Raw genomic sequence first — 16,859 nt, 5'->3', positions numbered from 1 at the left:
AAAACTAACACTACACATCAACCTAAACCCAATTCTGAAGTGCCCTTGAACAAGGCAGAGACTTCCACATTTCTCCAGGGGTATTGTTTTGCTGCCAGCCTGATGGCCTGTGAAAATATGTGCTTGAGCATGTACATGGCAATGTGCAGGATGAGGCATTCCAGGAACCTACTGCAAGGAAAGATGCTCTGATTCACAATCTAAAATCTGCAGGAAACATTTATGGTGAAAGCTGATTTAACATTTCTATTGGACTCTCAGACATTGTAGCTGTAAATGGGCCAATTTACTTTTTAATGTTGCATTTAGCATTTGTTCTTATCATTTTTATTTTCTCAACATTCTTCCCTTATTTCAGGTTTATTCACCAGGCCAAAAAGGTCCCTCAGGTTTAGTCTCAGACAGGTGTTCAGCCAAGTACCCGTTGAAGTATGCGAGAGCTCCCTACCAGCACATTTCTTTGGCACCTACTCTGCATGGGAGGTTTTCCAGTTGCTCTTGCAATCTTTTAATTGTTTCTAACGCTTCAATTACAAGTGGCCTAACTCAGGTTTTTTTTGTTCCACATGCAATTGACTTCTATCTCAAGATTCTAGCCTGTTATTTTCTCTGCCATTTTCTTTAAGATGTTATTGTCATCTGGGATAAACACATCAAGCAAATTACATATTTTGTTATTCTTACAGCATAAGGTCTGGCTGCTTTGTAGAAATGGCACAGGTATGATTTTTAGAGCGGGTATCGCTCCACATTACAATATAATCCTCATTGTCAACCACACTGTTCTGCACTTTGCACTGTCACATTATCTGTACTTTGCCATAATTGGACCTGCTGCTACTTCTTTGGATGGTTGAGTGCCTTTAGTTAATTTAGTTGTATATATTGTTATTATTATTATTGTGTGTTTGCTTATTTATACTGTATATATTTGACCTTTTGCACGGGAGCTGCAATGGAAATTTCGTTGAATTCTGTTCAATGACAATAAATGCTATCTATTCTATTCTATCTTCTTTCTCAGTCCTGTGCTCATACCACTTGTCAATTGTACTTACACCCATCCTCTGGCATAATGCCTTGTGCATGCAAGTCCTAACCTTGTTGTGTCTTTCTATGTAGTATTTTAGCGCCAATAATTTGCAACCAGATACTACATAACATATTACTACTAATAGTAATAATAATAATGTTAATATTATAAATACTGCATGATACACATAAAGTAATTGAAAGAAGTTGCTTTTGTTATTTTGTTTTTGTTAAATCACCAACTATATACAGTAGATACATATGATACAGTATAATAAAAAAAAAAATGAAAGGACACATTAATCACAGAGCAGCATTCTTGTAGCAGGTCAGTTACCATCGCAACAGGTTTGAACACACTTGAGACGAGAGAGGGAGGAAGACAGAGACAGGAAAACAGGCCTGAGCATCAAAAAGTGAACCAGAAGGAAAAATCAACATGGTCAAAGTCAAAAAGAGAAAAAGAGGATTGGGACAGCACAGGCAGTGATCTTGTTTAACACATGATATATGTGGTCGTCATAACACAAATTGTATATTGTCCTAAATGGTTTCTGTAGCGGAGCTGCACTCTTTTGTTTCCATGTTCTTTTTCACATCAAGCTCAATCTATTTTATTCTCTGAAGGGCATCATGAAAGTAACATTGTTTGCAAAGGATCCTTGCTTGGACTGTGACTGCATAGCAATAACATCTAAATCATAGCTCCAGTCGTTACTATTAATATGGTTAGTGAGGTATTCCAGTTCTTTACCTTTAGCCTTTAAGGCCCCACTGCACACAGCATGTGGCAATGCTGCAATGTTTATGTTAATTATGTTACCTGAGAAATTCAGGTTCAACTCAGTTAATATAATTTGCGCCATTTGCAAATGCCATCTCAAAGTATTTAACAAAAAAAAAAAATCAATTCAATCCAATCATTCTCATTTCAATTGATTTTGGTTATCAAACAATTCAGTTAATTATTCAACATAGTTAAAAAAATAAACTTCTATCTAAAAAAACCCGAGCAGATTGCACTGAGTCATTGACTTGCAATATTCACTCCTGGATGATAATGTACAATGGAAAATTGCTTCTGTTGTTTTTTACCTTACAGCAATCCCTCATACAAACTGAGCATGCATGTAGTGACAGTGGAGAGGAAAAACTCCCCTCTTTCAGGAAGAAACCTCCAACAGAACCTGGTTCAATTCAAAGTACGTAGCACATGCATAAAAATACAGAATCCCTGATCCAGGAATACTTTCTATGTTATTGAAAAGGAAGAAGTTAATGGCATTAGTAGCTCCTTTAGCATCTTCATTTGAAGAGAAACATTAACAGGTAAGCTCTAAGCCAGTTTTAATGGCAGTAGGATGAAAGAGAACACATAAAGTTAGTCACAACAAAAGCTCAGCTAGTGATTTTGTCTAGGAGAGAACTAAGATCAACTTCATCATCTATCAAGAGAGAATGTTAAGTTGTTGGCAGCAGTAGCTCAGCCAATGCCCAGCCTCCAGGAATGTGTCACAGCTAAACAGAATGATAAATCATGTTTGGCTTATATGAAAAGTAAAAAACAGAGTGAACAAATCACGCATGTACATGACACAGTTAGTTAAAGAGCTGCAAGTGTGATTTTGCCTGCATGGATGCACACAAGCAGGCCGTCGATGATGGATGACCTCAAGTTTTGGATAAACCTTTTTGCATCGGTCTGCTTTCCTAAAACGGCAACGTTTCGTAGTCAATTTACTGAGTTTATTTATACAGAGCTGGTTTACAACAAGACATATCAAAACAAACATTTCTATTTCATATAGAAACAAATTTTTCAAATCAATCTAGCTGTAAAGACAGGTTACATACATTCCAATTCAATCCCAGTTGTATTACAATTAAGTTAGTTTGTAATGCCAGCTGGCTCAAATTTAATTGGTCAAGCAACGATTAAGTATGTCATAAGAAAAAAAAATGATGGCATCACACTGTCAATTGTACATCATTCATTCTAAGGCACGTGCAAAGTATGTAACAGGATGTATTGCAAATGAGAAATAGCCTACATATAGATTTGACGGAAGTTGATGTTTCAGAAAATTTTTAACTTCACATTTGAATCTACCTTTAATGGGGCGTCAGATAAACCAACATGAGTAAAAGATAGGAAAAAGCAGGCAGCTCTTGGCTCATATGGCTCACAAAAAACATTGTACGTTAACATTATTGCTCTCTTAGTGAAGTGATGCAAATTTTATTAATTTGCTTATTCATGTATTTATCTCTTTATTATGTAGAAGACAAGAAGCAGAGTCACGATAAAACTTAAAGCAACAACTGTGAAACACTATGGAAAAAAAAACTGTCAAACAGAAGAAGTTATGGCCTGAATAGTCTGCATCTGTGTGTCTTTTTTTAGAAAACTTTTCAGCATAGGTAATACAACTTGGTATAAGTTGGTATAGGTATAGAACTTGCTGCTGGTCCTCTCTGAAGTCTCAGCCCTCTTTGTTTGCTGGGATCAGAAGCTTTTTTCTGCTTCCTAATTCCTCAAAAAGCATGTGGTGATACATATATACGTTTTGCCTTCTTTGATTTTTGTTTCCATTCAATTTAAATAAAATGTCTCAAGATAATTGGGGCCTGCCCATAGCAATGCATAAGGAGAGCAGTGACTGACTTGAGAAGGGACAAGGGAGCACTGGGACCACCAGGGGGCGATGAGGGAGGACTGGGAGACACGACATAAAAATGAATGACAGGAGTTTGAACCTCCCGTAGTTCTAAGAGCGGTTGTTTGGATCCCGGCAGAGCTTTTTACCGTGTGCGGTTCTGGTGGGTCGTCGGTTTATGAGCTTCTTTGATGTTTGCCGAACTAGTCCATACATTTATGCAAAACTGTAAGCTTGAATACAATAACTTAAACTTACTACCTGTCTCTTGGTGTTTTATTCACACTCGGGCTCCTCAGCCGAACCTTTCTGACTGCCTATTACCATATTTGTAGTCAGGCGCCTAGCCTTAGTTAGCAATACATGTGACTTTATCCACAACAACATAGAAGCACAATTTATGCTGTTATGGGAAGATTCTTACTTGGCCTCACTAGAAGCTCAACAATTCAGAGTTTCTGATAAATCCTTTATTGTCACTAGCTAAATATCATATTCACTGTTCCAGGTAGGGGAAGCCATGCCTTGCTGCATTTTACCATGAAGTTAAGTTTTATATCCCGACTATCAAAGACAAAAAATAGATATTAAAACAATTGAAATCTGTATTGCTTTGAATGTACAGTTGGGAACCGAAGCCCTTTAGCGTTTTCTTTTTCTTGAACATGTTTATCTGTATTTGTTTATTCTTGAGGCAGAACAAATGTTTCTCTCTGTCGTCATACAGTGTTAATAAAGTTTTTTTTTTTTAAAAAACATCCCCCTTTTCCCCCACACCCAACAGACTTCTTGTGGCTATGATGTCAAACTGTGATGTCACACATCCTGTTTGTGACATCACTGGTGACTGTCTTTGTATTCCCAGATTCCACAGAGAAATTCATTTGCAGTTTAAGGTTCGAACGAGAAAGAAACAATGGCGGAGAAAGATTTCATATTAAGAAAGTTAGAGAGTCTCTCAGAGAACCAGGTGAAGCTGAACAGGGAAAATGAACAGCTTCAGAAAATAGAACAGCTTCTGAAGAGGAAACTGGAGAGACTGAACAGGACTGATGACCCAGCAAATTGGCATGCAGAAAATAACCTACTCATACGTTCGAATCAGTTTTATAAAAAACAAATTGTTAAAATTAATTTGGAATTGGAGGAAGCGAGGACAACAATTAAAGGAATGCAAAATGATTATTGCAACATGCAACAATTGAAATTAAAACTAGAACGGAAGCGGGCCACGGCAAAAATTGATGCGGAAAATGCTTTAAAAGAAAAGACTGAAAGACTGCTCTGGGTTACTAGGGAGAACGAGGAATTGAATAAGCAGATCGTGTCTTTAAAAATCAAGATAGACAGAATGGAATCCAGGGTGGAAAAAAAACAAGATTGAGCCACAAATTGATCAACCCCAGGAGGAAGAAACACCAAAACCGAATATATTCCAGAGAGTTGGGCGTGTTTTTGTTGACATATATAATTCGGGAACGCTGAGGAACTGGGTGCCACCCTGGATTTTTTAATTACTGACAAAAATTTCAGGTCACTGGAAGTAAGTATGGGGTTAGCAACAGTAGAGAGGGGAGCTTGGGGGGTTGCTGGTACCAAGATGTTTGGGGATAGCGACAGCAGAGAGGGGAGCTTGGGGGGTTGCTGGTACCAGGATGTTTGGGGATAGCGCCAGCAGAGTGGGGAGCTTGGGGGGTTGCTGGTACCAGGATGTTTGGGGATAGCGCCAGCAGAGAGGGGAGCTTGGGGGGTTGCTGGTACCAGGATGTTTGGGGATAGCGACAGCAGAGAGGGGAGCTTGGGGGGTTGCTGGTACCAGGATGTTTGGGGATAGCGACAGCAGAGAGGGGAGCTTGGGGGGTTGCTGGTACCAGGATGTTTGGGGATAGCGCCAGCAGAGAGGGGAGCTTGGGGGGTTGCTGGTACCAGGATGTTTGGGGATAGCGACAGCAGAGAAGGGAGCTTGGGGGGTTGCTGGTACCAGGATGTTTGGGGATAGCGACAGCAGAGAGGGTAGCTTGGGGGGTTGCTGGTACCAGGATGTTTGGGGATAGCGCCAGCAGAGAGGGGATCTTGGGGGGTTGCTGGTACCAGGATGTTTGGGGTTAGCGACAGCAGAGAGGGGAGCTTGGGGGGTTGCTGGTACCAGGATGTTTGGGGATAGCGACAGCAGAGAGGGGAGCTTGGGGGGTTGCTGGTACCAAGATGTTTGGGGATAGCGACAGCAGAGAGGGGAGCTTGGGGGGTTGCTGGTACCAGGATGTTTGGGGTTAGCGAAAGCAGAGAGGGGAGCTTGGGGGGTTGCTGGTACCAGGATGTTTGGGGATAGCGACAGCAGAGAGGGGAGCTTGGGGGGTTGCTGGTACCAGGATGTTTGGGGATAGCGACAGCAGAGAGGGGAGCTTGGGGGGTTGCTGGTACCAGGATGTTTGGGGTTAGCGAAAGCAGAGAGGGGAACTATCATTGTTTCCTCAAGAAATGCTTTACAAATGTCACAGTTAAGACTTTTAAGACATGCATATTAAATGTGCATCTATTTACATGAAGTATTTAAAATAAGTTATGCTTTATGATATTTTCTTTGCAGAAAAGACAATAGAACAATAGTTAATTGAGAACTTTCTAAGCTCTTCTGGATGCAGATCAGAGCATGTTTACTTAGGGAATATTAGAGCAGTTTACCATATATTTATTTCTCTGTTTTCTTAATTAACTAAGTGGGAGGAGACATTAGAGAAGGAAAAGTGGAAAATACAGAATTATTAAAGTAGAAGTTTAAAGCATACCGTTGTCTTTCCCATTCACCCAGATTCCTTAGATCAGGGGATCAGGGGTCACCAACCTTTTAGAGACTGGTAATCATAAAACATTTGAAAACTATAAACATTGTGTTGTAATCATATATATTTATATATGATTACATGCTGCCTGATCATGTTAATGTTAGGGACTACTGATAGTAGTTATCAGTAATAATTTACCATGGCAGCTATGGCTAATTGCTATTATGTGATCAGAAGTTCTTAGTTCAGAGTTTTGAGTTTGATTCCCTTTTGGAGCTTTTCTGTGTGATTCTAAATTGCCCACAAGTGACTGAGAGTTTGGATTGTTGCAGCAGCAGCTGTACAGCTGGATGCACTGAGAGATTTTCCTTTAAATTAAAAAAAGAAAAGTTATTGTATTTCTATTATCCAACCCTGTTTACTATTAACAAAATTATGGAGAAGAAAAAGTACTTTTGTGCCAAAACATCTTATACACTGCTCAAAAAAATAAAGGGAACACTCAAATAACACATCCTAGATCTGAATGAAAGAAATATTCTCATTGAATACTTTGTTCTGTACAAAGTTGAATGTGCTGACAACAAAATCACACAAAAATCATCAATGGAAATCAAATTTATTAACCAATGGAGGCCTGGATTTGGAGCCACAAAATTAAAATTAAAGTGAAATAACACTACACGCTGATCCAACTTTAATGTAATGTCCTTAAAACAAGTCAAAATGAGGCTCAGTATTGTGTGTGGCCTCCACGTGCCTGTATGACCTCCCTACAACGCCTGGGCATGCTCCTGATGAGGTGGCGGATGGTCTCCTGAGGGATCTCCTCCCAGACCTGGACTAAAGCATCCGCCAACTCCTGGACAGTCTGTGGTGCAACGTGACGTTGGTGGATGGAGCGAGACATGATGTCCCAGATGTGCTCAATCGGATTCAGGTCTGGGGAACGGGCTGGCCAGTCCATAGGTTCAATGCCTTCATCTTGCAGGAACTGCTGACACACTCCAGCCACATGAGGTCTAGCATTGTCCTGCATTAGGAGGAACCCAGGGCCAACCGCACCAGCATATGGTCTCACAAGGGGTCTGAGGATCTCATCTCGGTACCTAATGGCAGTCAGGCTACCTCTGGCGAGCACATGGAGGGCTGTGCGGCCCTCCAAAGAAATGCCACCCCACACCATTACTGACCCACTGCCAAACCGGTCATGCTGAAGGATGTTGCAGGCAGCAGACCGCTCTCCACGGCGTCTCCAGACTCTGTCACATGTGCTCAGTGTGAACCTGCTTTCATCTGTGAAGAGCACAAGGCGCCAGTGGCGAATTTGCCAATCCTGGTGTTCTCTGGCAAATGCCAAACGTCCTGCACGGTGTTGGGCTGTGAGCACAACCCCCATCTGTGGACGTCAGGCCCTCATACCATCCTCATGGAGTCGGTTTCTAACCGTTTGTGCAGACACATGCACATTTGTGGCCTGCTGGAGGTCATTTTGCAGGGCTCTGGCAGTGCTCCTCCTGTTCCTTCTTGCACAAAGGCGGAGGTAGTGGTCCTGCTGCTGGGTTGTTGCCCTCCTACAGCCTCCTCCACGTCTCCTGGTGTACTGGCCTGTCTCCTGGTAGCGACTCCAGCCTCTGGACACTACCTGACAGACACAGCAAACCTTCTTGCCACAGCTCGCATTGATGTGCCATCCTGGATGAACTGCACTACCTGAGCCACTTGTGTGGGTTGTGGAGTCAGTCTCATGCTACCACGAGTGTGAAAGCACCACCAACATTCAAAACTGACCAAAACATCAGCCAGACAGCATAGGTACTGAGAAGTGGTCTGTGGTCCCAACTGCAGAACCACTCCTTTATTGAGTGTGTCTTGCTAATTGCCAATAATTTCCACCTGTTGTCTATTCCATTTGCACAATAGCAGGTGAAATTGATTGTCAATCAGTGTTGCTTCCTAAGTGGACAGTTTGATTTCACAGAAGTTTGATTTACTTGGAGTTATATTGTGTTGTTTAAGTGTTCCCTCTATTTTTTTGAGCAGTGTATGTAGCGCACATCAGTGTGAGTCTGTGGGGGTCAAATGGCACCCAAAGCCTAAATCTTATTGGTCAGTTTGCTTTTTCTGTGAGCTAAAAATGATGAGTGGAGTTTGAACCTCCCGTAGTTCTAAGATCCCACCAATCCTCCTCTTTCCGTGGATCTCACTGCTTCGCTTCAATGTCTTTATTATTTAGCATCGTTTGTGTAAAAAACAAAAAAAAAAGGGTGCACTGCTTTAGTGGTTTAGTTTTGTGCCGATTTTTGCGCGTTGGAGAGGTGGTTGTGCTCCTGCAGGTCAGGTGCAGTGATAGTTTTGTACCTTCCAATCTGTCAGACATTTTTTTTCGACATCTGCTTGTGTCAGCCCGCAGGTGACCCGTCAGCTGTTCAGTTCGCAAAATCACAAAAAAGCTAATAAACCGACAACCCGCCAGAACCGCGCACTGTAAAAAGCTCAAGCAGAACCTGAGGTTCAAATGATGAGTGGTTCAAACTCCAGTCATCATTTTTAGCTCACAGAAAAAGAAAATTGACTTATAAGATTTAGGCTTCGGCGTTCCCCACCTCACCAACTTAAAACTCTGAACTAAAAACGTCTGACCACAATATAGCAATTAACCATAGCTGTCCTTACTGATAACTATTGTGCATAGTCCCTAACATTAATATGCTCAGGCAGCATGTAATCATATTTACTTAAATGAATTTTTGTTGTAAAGAAAATTTATGTCTGTATCAAACAAGTAGCCCTTCGTGTTACTCTGAACCTGTGAAGTAGCCCCCAGTCTCAAAAAGGTTGGTGACCCCTGGTCTAAAAATAGCCAGACTTACCATGATTTTATGTAAAAAGAAATCAACTGTTAAGTACTATTTTTTTTTAAATGGTTTCCACTGGTATTTTAACCATTTTCTTTCTTTCCAACAAGAATCCAAACAAGTGTTTGTAGTTGGAAGTTCTCTTTTCCATGACATCATCTTCATTCCAAATTTCTAAAATCTTCAACATTTCAAGGTTAGAAAATTTGCATCCCTAACCTTCTTGAAAACACTGACTTGCAAAGCAAGTCAGTCACTGCCTCCATGCATTGCATGGCAGGCACCTATTGTTCCACACCCAATAGAACGTCTCTTTATTGGGGCCTAATATTAGCCTGCATTATCTTGTTATTTCAGGTTAAGGCACTGGCTTGCGCAGATAGTGCCTATCTATTAGCTTTAGCCTTTAACCTAATGCTAATAGATAGGACTACAAAAACGCCATATCTCTAGTTCTAACACTCAATTAAAAGCAATTAAGAGCTGCCATTTAGAACTACTGGCTGTTTTGCCAGTAAATAACTCATTTAACCCAAACAACAATTCTATATGAAGCTTACTGAAAATTTCAAGATAAAAGCCTCAATATCCCTCTGAGGATAGTCACAGATTGACTTCCAATTTCTGAGCTCAGCGCACACCATCTTTCTCTCATCGCTGTTATTACTGCGAGTGAGGTAGAGAATATGAATCGTGGTACTATCGGAGACGACAAATAGCCCTCTCAGATGCTTCAAACGGTTTTCAAGTACGTATCACGGTTCGCGAACGGGAAGGAGTTGTTAGGACTGCTTTTTTCAGTCAAACTGGCTGGCTCAAAGAAATAGAATTCTGTCAGCCCTGAGTGTCTGACAGACATGCTTCATTACCATAGCAACAGAACAAAGAACAGGACAGAGCAGTGCAGCTGATTAGGACTACAAAAACGCATCACTGTAGTTCTAACTATGGCAGAACATGCAGGTTAGAACTACAACATGGCAGAACTGTCAGTTACTACAGAGGAGGAATGAGTCTGCCTTTAGAACTACTTGTGTTTTGGGCATTTTATAGCTGATTTTAACCAACCATTGCTACACACAGGGTTAGTGTGGCAATTTTAAATTAATCTTAATAAAAATGTCCAAATAAAAGCCTTGACAGTTTTTACATCAGGTAATTGCTCTTTCGGGCATTATATAACTGATTTAACCCAATCACGGTTACTCATGGGATTAGTTTGGACATTTAAAATGAAGCTTACTGAACATTTCAAAATAAAAGCCTGAATATTCCTCTCAGGTCTTTCAGAAAAACTAACTACTTCAAACTATTATAATTCTGTCTCTCCCTGTCTGCTTCATCACGCGACAGCTGAGCTGCTCTTTAGAACTACAATGACTCAAGGTTAGGACTACAACATGGCGGAACTGTCAGTTACTACAGAGGAGGAATGAGCTGGCCTTTAGAACTACTTGTGTTTTGGGCATTTTATAGCTGATTTTACCCAACCATTGTTACACATGGGATTAGTGTGGCCATTTAAAATGAAGCTTACTAAAAAATTCAAAATAAAAGCATTGACAATTTTTACATCAGGTAATTGCTCTTTTGGGCATTATCGAAACGATTTAACCCAATCACTGTTACTCATGGGATTAGTTTGGACATTTAAAATGAAGCTTACTTAAAATTTCAAAATAAAAGCCTTAATACTTCCCTCTGGTTAGTGCACCGCCATAGGCGGTGCAATAATTTTAGGCTGTATCATCTTTCTCTCTTAGGTTAGTGCGCTGCCTTTCATAGCAAAGCAGTACATTAACATTAGCACAAACATTAGCACTTCACTGCCCTCCACTAGTGCACTGCCATAGGCGGTGCAATAATATTACCTTGCATTATCTTTTTCTCTCAGGTCAGATCACTGTCTTGCGCAGTAGCTAATCTTAGCATTGATGCTAATTTTTAGCATCCGAACACTGGGTTCAAACCGACGGGCACACTTTGGCAGGCCACGGTTAAATTTCTTCAGGAATTTTCTAGTTCTTTAAATAAAATTGTCTACTCTTAATGGGTTTTTGCTTTAGTGCAACAAACATGTAATCATCACACCTATCAAATTGTTTTCAGCATTTTGTGTTTTTTTTCTTACACGTTGCATAATAATATCTTCTCTCAGTAAAATGGTAAGTGTTGCTATAGAAACACCAGGATGAAAGCATCCTCCCTGGTAACTACACAAATTTTTATTTCTCTGTGTGAGATGGCAAAAGGGGTTTCACTCTTTGTGTTCTTTTTCTTTCTTTTCTGTCTTCACACTTTGAGATAAAACTTTTTTCTCTGTTTTTCCTCTTTATGTTCCACTTCTGCTCTATTTTCTTTGTCAGTCTCCCCTTCTTTTCTTTCTCAGAAGGTACCAAATGTTGTGTTTGAGATTGATTGAATTAGAGTGCATTTGCCCATAACTGACATGGTTTTGTGTAATGTCAGGACCAAGATGAACAACTTATTAGTAATGCGCAGCTATATCTGCTTCCCACAGATGCGTATTGATGTGATGATAGACCAGATGTCATAATAGAGAAAATATTTCTAGGCTTTCCTACTTTGAAAATTAGTCTCCAACATGGAGTTAACTGAGGATCCTTATGGGTGAAAGCTCTGCAGAGTTTAAAAGAGCGGTATTATGTGATTCCAGGCACATAGTGCAATTTTATTGCACAATAAATTAACCATTTTACCATCTAGGGGTGCACCCATTTATCGGCCAGCCGATTTCCTTAATTTTGGGAGATCGGTGATTGACCGATTTTTACATATGTAGCCGATCTTATCCACCGATCTTATCTAGCTTGGCAAAGGCCTAAGAATCAACCACTGTCCTCATTTGCTCTCCAGTAAGAAAGGTTTGACTGACAGACCGGCCCACCGACTTATGTCTGGACGTTTACAATTATCAACAGTGACCTCACTGTTGCCAACTCAACAGCATTTCAGACAAAAAATAGAATTGGAATCAGCCAATATCGGAATCGGCAGGTTAAGCTTTTTAAAAGATTGGTAATTGGCCATCAGCCAGAAAACTGCAATCGGTGCACCCAGTGGTTGTATGTATCGAAACAAAGAAATTTGACTTTGCAGTTTGACGCCTTGTCTCTTTAAGAAGCTCCTTCTCTTTCTGACACCCAGCCTTCAGCATTACATTAATGCTGCTCAGACCACAGGGGCCGGCGCCCATCACTGCCACCTTCTGGTGGAAGAAGCGATGCTCGCAGCAGAGGGAATCCTGACCAGCTAGACCAGATTAAACTGCAGGAGAAACAAGACAGGGAGAGAAAAAAGTCAGGGAATGTGGTCTGATTTTTAATTCTGTTCATTTGAATGATGTGTAGCTTTAATTTGTCTGTGCAGGAGGTTCAGTTGCTTTAATGACTTGGCTGGTCCTGTTTTGTCATTAAAGACCACAAATCAGTGTTGGAAGGAAGATTTGGATCAAATAAATACATTTGAAAATATTGAGACATGTGAAAATGTGGTCTTGTGCACCTGTTAATTTAAGACTTTCTCACATTCAGCCTTTGAGTTTGTTGATGACGACAACAAGAGATTAATCCTCCCTCCCTTTAATTAATGTAGTCACAAAAAAATAAATCTTTGTATTTGTTTCCATCCACATTATGAAAGTTGAAAAAGAAACATGCAACACGCTAATAGATGGGAGAGAACAACCACTTGTTTCCTTTTGACCACAAGAGGGAGAAAGTAACCAGCAGTCAATATACAACTACATTTATAGAAATGATGTCTATATTTTTTTAAACAACCCACTGAGTTTACAGACAGTCATTAAATTGTCTAACCACACTTTTAAAGTTGCAAAACTTAGAAAGTGATTTGATAACATGGAAACGGAGGCAGTCAGGTGCCCTAGGCGAACAACCATACCGGCGCCTCCGGTCAATCACTCCCCACAGGTTAATCCTGGGTGGTGGTAGAGGACAAAGGTCGTGGGGCGTTGTCCCATGCCCTCGAATGAGAACGCCCTGGGTGGTTGCCTTTATCAGAAAGAGCCACTGCATGGAAAGTTTTAGTTCAGCCTTTTCTAATCACAACATTTTGGAGCTAGACACTATATAAATAAAATCAAGTGTTTAATATCCAACAGGTGATTCTCAGCCTCTTTAAAATAAAGAATCAAACAACAACTGGAGAAAATATCCTCCCTCAAAGGTTAATAAACTCATTTTCACACAAACCATTGAGCTTAAAGTGGCTTTCAGTTCTAACCAGGATCCTCCACTTGGTAAACGTGGCTTCATTGAACTGTCAATTTTCTCCTTACACAGTAGAATCACAGTTCCACTGAAGCATGCTCTTTGTCAAAAATTATAAAATAGTTATATTTCTAGAGGAACATAGTGAATTGTTAAATTTCAGACTCCTGCATAAAACCATTGACATAAACACTGGCAGTCTTTGCTTTACAAACCAAAAATCACAGCGAGAAGTACTGACTGAACTCCCACAGCCCCAAAAACAGATGTAACAGTTTAAGATAATTGTTAGAATGGTTATATTTTAAAGAAACTCTTGGTAAAGCTGCCCTTTGAAAAGTAATTTTATATAGCAACCATCTTAATCCCTTTAATCTTGGACTCAGAATATCCCTACTCTTCTTATGACTTCAATTTTTAATTAAAAAAAAAAAAAAAAAAAAAAAAAAAAAATATATATATATATATATATATATATATATATATATATATATATATATATGTAAGACTTTGTACTTATCTGGTAAGGCACCTGTAACAAAGGAATCGGTGACTATTAATCTTTACAATTAAATAGCGCATCAGAACTAGGTTCAACTCAGGAGGAGCGAGGGAAACAATGTGTTGAACAAAACACATTTATTACACAATTTGACAATAATGAAACAGAACAAAATAGTCAATGTTTCCTTTTGGTAGTCCTAAGTCAAGTCAGTCGAGTTCAAAAGTTTTTCCTTTCTTTTTTTTCAGTTCAATTCAGTTTTCAGATCTGAATGTTATATGGTAGCTACCCGGGTAGTGTTAATATGTGCAATCCCACCGATCAAGTGGAACAGAAGAACGTTATTCTTTGACGTCGTAGTGGACACAATCTCAATCTGCTCTTTTGGATCCTGGCTCGCCGTTCTTCACACGATGTCTCTCAACACAAAAAAAACAACCTGCATATAGCAGAAATGTATTTTACTATTTTGTGATACACCATTCTAAGTCATTTCAGTGAATGTTTATCTTTCACTCCATGTAAATAAAATAATTTACAGCTGCGACAACCAATTTTGTCTTTTAGCTCAACAAAACATCACAACATAATATTCACTGAATTGACATATCTTTTTCTAGCATTCTTCAATTCCGCACAGTGGAATAAATAACTCACTGTCACTAGATACCTCATCAGTATCAGTATTCCAAGAAGAAAAAAAAAGGCGCAATATTAGCAGAATAGCCTTTCAGAGTTAGCCGTAAGCATTGCTAATTTTCATACAAAACATACATTCTTAATCATAAACAAGTATCTCCGATTGTTTTTTTTTCCCTTTCAACATTGAACTGTAAAATGAAATCACAATATAACTTTTAATACATAACAGCAAAATATTAGCTTGTGGCTAATCGATAGCTAACAAAGAAAATTATAGCACAGAACTCACCGGAGATTCGCATCAAAAAAACAAATAAATGTAATATCAAAAACAAAGTTCTCCCGGGTCCGGTTACACAAGAATCGAAAAATCAACCATAGATGAAAACTAGCTCTTGAAAAATATTGAAAATAACACAGAGTTTTGTCAATAAAATGACCACAAAACGTTTCTTCCGGTTTCATCTTCTGGTTATTCTAGTTCATATACTGCGGCATATCAATGTAGTTTTAGACTACTTGAAACCATTTACTGCCACCTATCGACAATGTAGTGTACTACAGGCTATAATTCATATTTGTTAAATTAACATGGGTTACATATATATATATATAAGCTGTGGGAGCTATTTATTCTTTATTTCTTTATCCATTTGAATTTTGTTAGTTTTATTCTTAAATTTCTATTTTTTGTATTATTTACAGAGTAAATGTACAGGTTAATAATTGTTTATTCTATTTATCTTTTGTTTAATTATTTTTCTTATATAATAAGAAAAATAATTCAGACAAGTGGGCCCACTTGTCTGAAGGCCCACTTACTTCAGACAAGTGGGCCTGTCTGAAGTAAGGCCCACCTTACTTCAGACAGGAAGTAGGGTGGGTCAGCCCACTTTCTATGAGTGTAGGGGCCTGGTAAAGGACCAGCAGGCATTTGGGTTTGGGGCTTATGGTTTTTTTTAACCAGAGCAAGAGAGGCAGCATGAGAACAAAGGAAAGTTTGAACTCTGTAATTGTTTGCTGAAATAGGAAAAATAAATCATCCAGAACAATCAACAAGTTAGGACAATGAACCTTCTTTTGCCGGCGTACAAAAAATTTTACCCAAGTGCCTTATAGTGGCTTGATGGGACTTTCATTGGATGTTTGGTTTGGCAAACAATGGCCACTACTACACAAGCTAAATATTTAACGGAGTTGACCAACCTGACCTTTTCTCTCCTGGGAGAAAGTGGTTTAGAAAAGCTGCATGTCCTCCTATTTAACCACTTGGTTGTGTTTCAACTTGCAGAAATGCAGACAGGGCTGCCTGAAGATCAGATTTCATTTCTTGAAGCACAAAAGCAGATCAATCAACAGTGTTTGGCGAGAGAGAGAGAGAGAGGGTACAGTCTAGAGGTCTGCAACTTTCATAATCCAAAGAGTTTCTTCTGCCTCTCTTACAGATAATTTAAGCTTAAATGAATTTAAGCTTCATTTAAATTGAAAAGCAAAATAATAATAATTGCTATTTAAAATTCTTCCTTAGGGTTAGCTGGAAAACTCAGTAAAATTGCTGGCAGATTAAATTCTGGTGTGAAAAGGGAGACAGACAGATCTGACCCCAAGCTGAGAACAATCAGGAGCCTTTAGGAGGTGGTTTTACAGCAGTGTTTCCCAAACCTGCCCTGAACGTTTTAGGTGATGTAAGACATCTGAGATGATTGCAGTTCAGCAAAAACTTGTCAATCAGCCACGAATTGAAATTATAGCAGGGTAACATCTAAAACATGCAGGGCAGATTGCTTTGAAGACCAGAGTTAAGAACCACCGCTTTAGAGATGCTTGTACTCTGAAATGAATGTCAAATGGTTTGTTCACGATAAGTGGTAACCAGGCCTGAGCCTTGTGATGTAAATATTCAGATTCCCACCCCCATCCTTACCTTGTGTCCGCTCTCCTTCCACAGTTTGAGTTTCCGTCATCGTCCATTCCTGGGATCGACCTCTGGTGTCTTCTGCCGTCTTCTGTCAGGTGGCAGCTGACTCCACAAGTGTGTTGGTATTTACACTCGTCCCCAGAAACCTCAGCCTTATGTCAAACTCATTTTCATTTTGGGCCATATTCAAAAACCTGAATGCTCTTAAAGGGCC

General features: G+C 39.7%; 1 long non-coding RNA gene across 1 annotated transcript; it reads right to left on the bottom strand.

The window, feature by feature from the left end:
• Positions 1-14,205: 14,205 nt before the first annotated feature.
• Positions 14,206-16,855, bottom strand: LOC111609691. Its single transcript, XR_002753261.1, has 2 exons — positions 16,652-16,855; positions 14,206-14,524 (listed from the first exon to the last, which is right to left on the bottom strand). It is a non-coding gene; the product is annotated as an uncharacterized LOC111609691 (long non-coding RNA).
• Positions 16,856-16,859: the final 4 nt, after the last annotated feature.

Source organism: Xiphophorus maculatus, chromosome 9, assembly GCF_002775205.1.
Source record: "Xiphophorus maculatus strain JP 163 A chromosome 9, X_maculatus-5.0-male, whole genome shotgun sequence".
Taxonomy (NCBI): Eukaryota; Metazoa; Chordata; class Actinopteri; order Cyprinodontiformes; family Poeciliidae; genus Xiphophorus; species Xiphophorus maculatus.
Note: the sequence above shows the minus strand (reverse complement) of the source record. Positions and strands in the feature narration are given on the sequence as shown.